Source organism: Anabrus simplex, chromosome 4, assembly GCF_040414725.1.
Source record: "Anabrus simplex isolate iqAnaSimp1 chromosome 4, ASM4041472v1, whole genome shotgun sequence".
Lineage (NCBI taxonomy): Eukaryota > Metazoa > Arthropoda > Insecta > Orthoptera > Tettigoniidae > Anabrus > Anabrus simplex.
In genome coordinates this window covers 369,178,277-369,184,037 of record NC_090268.1, presented here as the reverse complement: position 1 = coordinate 369,184,037, position 5,761 = coordinate 369,178,277, and the positions used below count along the sequence as shown (strand labels likewise).

Sequence of the window (5,761 nt, the reverse complement as noted above, 5' to 3'; positions counted from 1 at the left end):
TGAGGTGGGAATCGAACCCACCTCTATTCGGTTGACCTCCCGATGCTAAATAGACCCCGTTCCAGCCATCGTACCACTTTTCAAATTTCGTGGCAGAGCCTAGAAACGAACCCCGGCCTCCGGGGGTGGCAGCTAATCACACTAACCACTACACCACAGAGGCAGACATTCCAATTTACTACTAAATAGAATTCAGATCTTTACGCGCGAGATAGCTACGCGGTAAGAGTCGTGTAGGAGTTATTGCATTCGGGACCTGATGGGTTCTGAACCCTGTAGTCTTTAGTCCTGAAAACACCAGACTAATACAGAGACTGTACCTTAACACTCCAGTCGTATCCCAGTGTCACCAAAAGGTAATATATGTCTATGCAGCGTTAGACCACGACATTACATATCCAACCTGTCAGCATGTAGTGGTATATTTGACAAAGGAAAAAAAATACCTGGAGGCGCCGGGTATCGATCCCGGTACCTCTCACATGCTAAGCGAGCGCTCTACCATCTGAGCTACGCCCCCAGACACCATAGTGTTGTATAGGATTTGTCTAATAAAGCCTTGACAATCGCTCGATTTCTTTCCATCGCCCCCAGAGAGCGTGTGTAAGAAGTTCTTGACTGGAGCACAGGCCACGCCTAACGTAAGTTTCTCTACCGGGAAGAGGTGGGGAGAGCCCGCCTGTTTGGCACAGTTCAACCCGAGGTGCTAGTGCCTTATCCACTCCTGAAAGTTGGTGACCTGGTCGGTGATCACTTGTTAACTACTAGATGTCGCACACCTGTTGAAGAAGTGAAGCCTGACTGTTTAGTTGTATGCTTATAGTGTACACGCATTGTTATTTCTTGACGAGTGCCGCCGTATTTCTGCACCTGTCTCTTGGAATAATCATCATCATCATCATCTGTTTACCCTCCAGGTTCGGTTTTCCCCTCGGACTTAGCAAGGGATCCCACCTCTACCGCCTCAAGGGCAGTGTCCTGGAGCTTCAGACTCTTGGTCGGGGGATACAACTGGGGAGTATGACCAGTACCTCGCCCAGGCGGCCTCACCTGCTATGCTGAACAGGGGCCTTGTGGAGGGATGGGAAGATTGGAAGGGATAGGCAAGGAAGAGGGAAGGAAGCGGCCGTGGCCTTATGTTAGGTACCATCCCGGCATTCGCCTGGAGGAGAAGTGGGAAACCACGGAAAACCACTTCCAGGATGGCTGAGGTGGGAATCGAACCCACCTCTACTCAGTTGACCTCCCGAGGCTGAGTGGACCCCGTTCCAGCCCTCGTACCACTTTTCAAATTTCGTGGCAGAGCCGGGAATCGAACCTGGGCCTCCGGGGGTGGCAGCTATTCACGCTAACCACTACACCACAGAGGCGGACCTCTTGGAATAAACCAAAGAAAAATGCAACATCCAACGACATATTTCTTTCTTTCCTTCTTTCTTAATCCGTTTACCCTCTGAAGTTGGTTTTCCCCACAGACTCAGCGAGAGATCCCCTCTCTACCACCTCAAGGTCAGTGTCATAGAGCGTGAGACTTTGGGTCTGGGACACAACCGTGCAGGAGGACCAGTACCTCGCCCAGGCGGCCTCGTCTGCGATGCTGAACCCGGGACTTGCAGTGGGGGGGGGGCGGTTGGGAATATTGGAAGGGAGTTGGGTACCATCCCGGCATTTGCGTGGAGGAGAAGTGGGAAACCACGGAAAAACACTTCGAGAATGGCTGAAGTGGGAAATCGAAACCCCTCTACTCAGCTGACCTCACGAGGCTGAGTGGACCCAGTTCCAGTCTTCGTACCACGTTTAAATTTTGTGGCAGAGCCGGGAGTCGAGCCCGGACCTCTGGGGGTGGCAGCTAATCACACTAACCACTACACCACAGATACAGAACATACGACTTATTTATGACTGTGGTAGAATGATGTGCCCGTCTCTGAGTTCGTTTACCACCTCAGCCATCCTCTAAGTGGTTTTCCGTTGTTTCCCACTTCGTCTCCAAACAAATGCCGAAATGGTACCTAACTTAAGGCACACGGCTATTTCCTTCATTGTTCTTTCCCTACCCCTTCCAGTCTTCCCATCCTCCACAAGGTCCCTATTCACCATAGCAGGTCCTTCTTTCCAGCTGTATCCCCGTCAAAATGCTTCACGCTCAAGGACACTGTCCTTGAAGATGTAGAGTGGGATCCCTCGCTCAGTAAAGGCGGCTACACACGTTACTGTATAACTGTGCGATTTAACTGCACCAACCAAACTGCGGAGATTTATCTCACGTGTGGATGGTAAATCGTTGCAGTTCGTCGGAGCAAGTTCATTTTTCTAACCAATAAAACTGTGTCGATTGCGTTTGCACAGTTTTATCGCAACGTGTGGACCGTGGCGACTGCCGTTTGCTCAGTTCAAGTGAGTCACTCGTTAAGTTAGTTATCATAACAATGTCTCAGGAAGACCAAAGCGGATATCGTGAGCATTTAGCAGCTTTCATTGAATGCTATAGAAATGAATCTTGTCTCTGGCAGACAAAGTCTAAAGATTATCACACACCGAGCTCGATAGCTGCAGTGCGGACAGAATCCAGTATTCGGGAGATAGTAGGTTCGAACCCCACTGTCGGCAGCCCTGAAAATGGTTTTCCGTGGTTTCCCATTTTCACTCCAGGCAAATGCTGGGGCTGTACCTTAATTAAGGCCACGGCCGCTTCCTTCCCACTCCTAACCCTTCCCTGTCCCATCGTCGCCATAAGACCTATCTGTGTCGGTGCGACGTAAAGCAACTAGCAAAAAAAAAAAAAAGGATTATCACAATCGGAACAGAAAAGACGCCGCCTACATTAAATTGATTGCAAAATATAAATTAAATGACTGCAAAGCCAACAGAAACGTAGTTGTAAAAAAGATTAATAATATTAGGAGTTCTTACAAAAAGGAGTTAAACAAAGTTAAACAATCTAAAATAACGGGGTGAGGCACTGACGAGATATACTGTACACTCCGCGTCTGTGGTACTTTCATCTATTGGACTTCTTATATGAACAAAGCGTAACTCATTTAATAAAGTTACGTGTGAATATTGCTTTCTCTGCATTAGCCAATCTTTAGACCACACGCTGCGTGTCTCCTTTTGCTTTTTCATTATACACACACATAGGGCCAACACCCCTAGTACGTCATCATCGTCCGTTGCTTTGATAAGTGTCTGATGAGTTCTGTCGATCGACGCAGTTATCTGTACCGTGTGGAGGCTATAGGGCTTTCAGTTTTAATGCGCAGTTCCTCGCAGTTAAATCGCACAGTTATACAGTAACGTGTGTAGCCGCCTTAAGTTGACTGACTGACTGACTGAGAGTATGATGTGGTAGTAGAGGTGAGTTTCAGTATAACTGTTCTGTCCGGTTGTTACGAATGGTGTTTCTCATAGAGTCAGACATGCTGCAACAGCTATTGCACTTCATTATAGCGTCGCCATAGGTTTCTGCGGTTTTGCATACTCATTGAGGTACGTACCAGCCTCTCATTTTATTTGATGACTTTACAGACAGACGCCTGGTCTTGGGGCCTGCCATGTTTCATCATCATCATCTGTTTACCCTCCAGTTTCGGCTTTTCCCTCGGACTCAGCGAGGGATCCCACCTCTACCGCCTCAAGGGCAGTGTCCTGGAGCTTCAGACTCTTGGTCGGGGGATACAACTGGGGAGTATGACCAGTACCTCGCCCAGGCGGCCTCACCTGCTATGGTGAACAGGGGCCTTGTGGAGGGATGGGAAGATTGGAAGGGATAGGCAAGGATGAGGGAAGGAAGCGGCCGTGGCCTTAAGTTAGGAACCATCCCGGCATTCGCCTGGAGGTGAAGTGGGAAACCACGGAAAACCACTTCGAGGATGGCTGAGGTGGGAATCGAACCCACCTCTACTCAGTTGACCTCCCGAGGCTGAGTGGACCCCGCTCCAGCCCTCGTACCACTTTTCAAATTTCGTGGCAGAGCCGGGAATCGAACCCGGACCTCCGGGGGTGGCAGCTAATCACGCTAACCACTACACCACAGAGGTGGCGCCATGTTTCATGATAGTTCTTAAAGCATGGCTTATAATGTTGGAAGTGTCCGAGGACATGTTCGACTGGCCAGTTTTGTAGCTGCTTTTGCTCTACACTCTGAAGTGAGTTACATGTACCGCTGTGTGAAGGTACTCTTTGCGGATATAGGGTACAGGAAGGAAGAGGCCGCAGTCTTGAGAAGGTACCATCCCGGTATTTATCTGTAGATGAAATGGGTAATCATGGAAAAATAAATACACTTCCAGGATGGCCGACAGTGGATTCGAAACCACCGGCCTCCTGAATATGCACTTAGTAACCATAACACGCCGTGCCGCAACGCACTGAACTAATCTACTCGGTGCGGTGACCATTGTTCTACATGCTACACTCAGTATCCTCACTTAATGGTTGTTTTGGCTGATTAAATCACACTTCAAAAGTTCCTTATTCTTATTCTTCTTATTCTCATTTTCCCACCGCTTTGCCCTCACCTGTGGGGTCGCGGGTGCGAGTTGCGTCGCACATGTGGATTTGGCCCACTATTGCGTGTTTCTGTGGTGGTTGATAGTGTAGTGTGTTATGTTGTGTTGTGTCAATATGAAGAGGAGAGTGTTGGGACAGACACAAATCCCCCGTCCCCAAGCCAGAAGAATTAATCAGAAGTGAGTAAAATCCCCGACCCGGCCGAGAGTCGAGAACGGGATCCTCTGAACCGAAGGCCAGTACGCTGACCATTCAGCCAACCAGTCGGATTTCAAAAGTCCTTATATGGAAGCATAAATTTCACAATGCCTCAAACCGTTGCGGCGCTGGCCTTCTGACCTCCACTTTCTAGGTTCCATCCTGGCTCGGTCCGGTGGTATTTGAAGGTGCTCGTATACGTCTGTCTCGTGTCGGTAAATTTACTGGCACGTAAATGAATTCCTGAGGGACTAAATTCCAGCATATCGGTGTCTCCGAAAACCGTGAAAGTAGTTAGTGGGACGTAAAGCCAATAACATAATAATTATTATTAAATTTCACAACAAAGCAAACAGAGCCTTTTGCCATACTCAACGCAAAGCTGCAATTTCGTTTCAACCATGGAGACTAAAATCCTTAACCATAAGTCTTGGTCATGATCTTCTGGCCGGAGATTGTTCTCCAGTTCAACTTTCTTCCCAAAAATCCCTAGGTATTTCTACTAGGTCTACCGAAGGATCCTATTCCATTCGATTGTCCATATACAGCATGATGCACAAAGCCCTCGTTCCACGAAGTATGGCCAAAACATCTCGAATGTCTCCTCCCCGCCCGTACAACAGTTGGTTTACTACACAACGCTCTGATCTCATGATTACTGCTATTCTTCCTGGTGCTGTTGTCTTTAACCAAATAATCCTAATCTTCTATATAAATAAAATCGTAACGACCGCGTGTCTGTACATTGACTATTTGGGCGAAATTTCCCTACAGTTATCCGTTTCACGTGTAATAATGACCATCTGTATATCTTTTACCTCTGGTGTCTGTTAGTTTGTCCGTTTGTTTGTCTGTTTGTTTGTCTGTTTGTCTATAACTTGAAAACTACCGGATATAATTCTACCAAACTTCATATTTAGAATCCACCTGTCCTTGGGTAAGTTTTAGGGCCAATATTGTTTCTAAATCCCTGAACTGACTGGGGGTTTATACGAAACTGAAACCGTGATTTTGCACTCCCTCAAAATGTACACAACCAAACTTAATAGAA

The 5,761-nt window shown here is 47.7% G+C and overlaps 1 non-coding gene across 1 annotated transcript; it reads right to left on the bottom strand.

Annotated features, from left to right (window-relative positions):
- Positions 1 to 447: 447 nt before the first annotated feature.
- On the bottom strand, positions 448 to 520 carry TRNAA-AGC (transfer RNA alanine (anticodon AGC)). The gene has a single exon. It is a non-coding gene; the product is annotated as a tRNA-Ala (tRNA).
- Between the last annotated feature and the right edge of the window lie 5,241 nt (positions 521 to 5,761).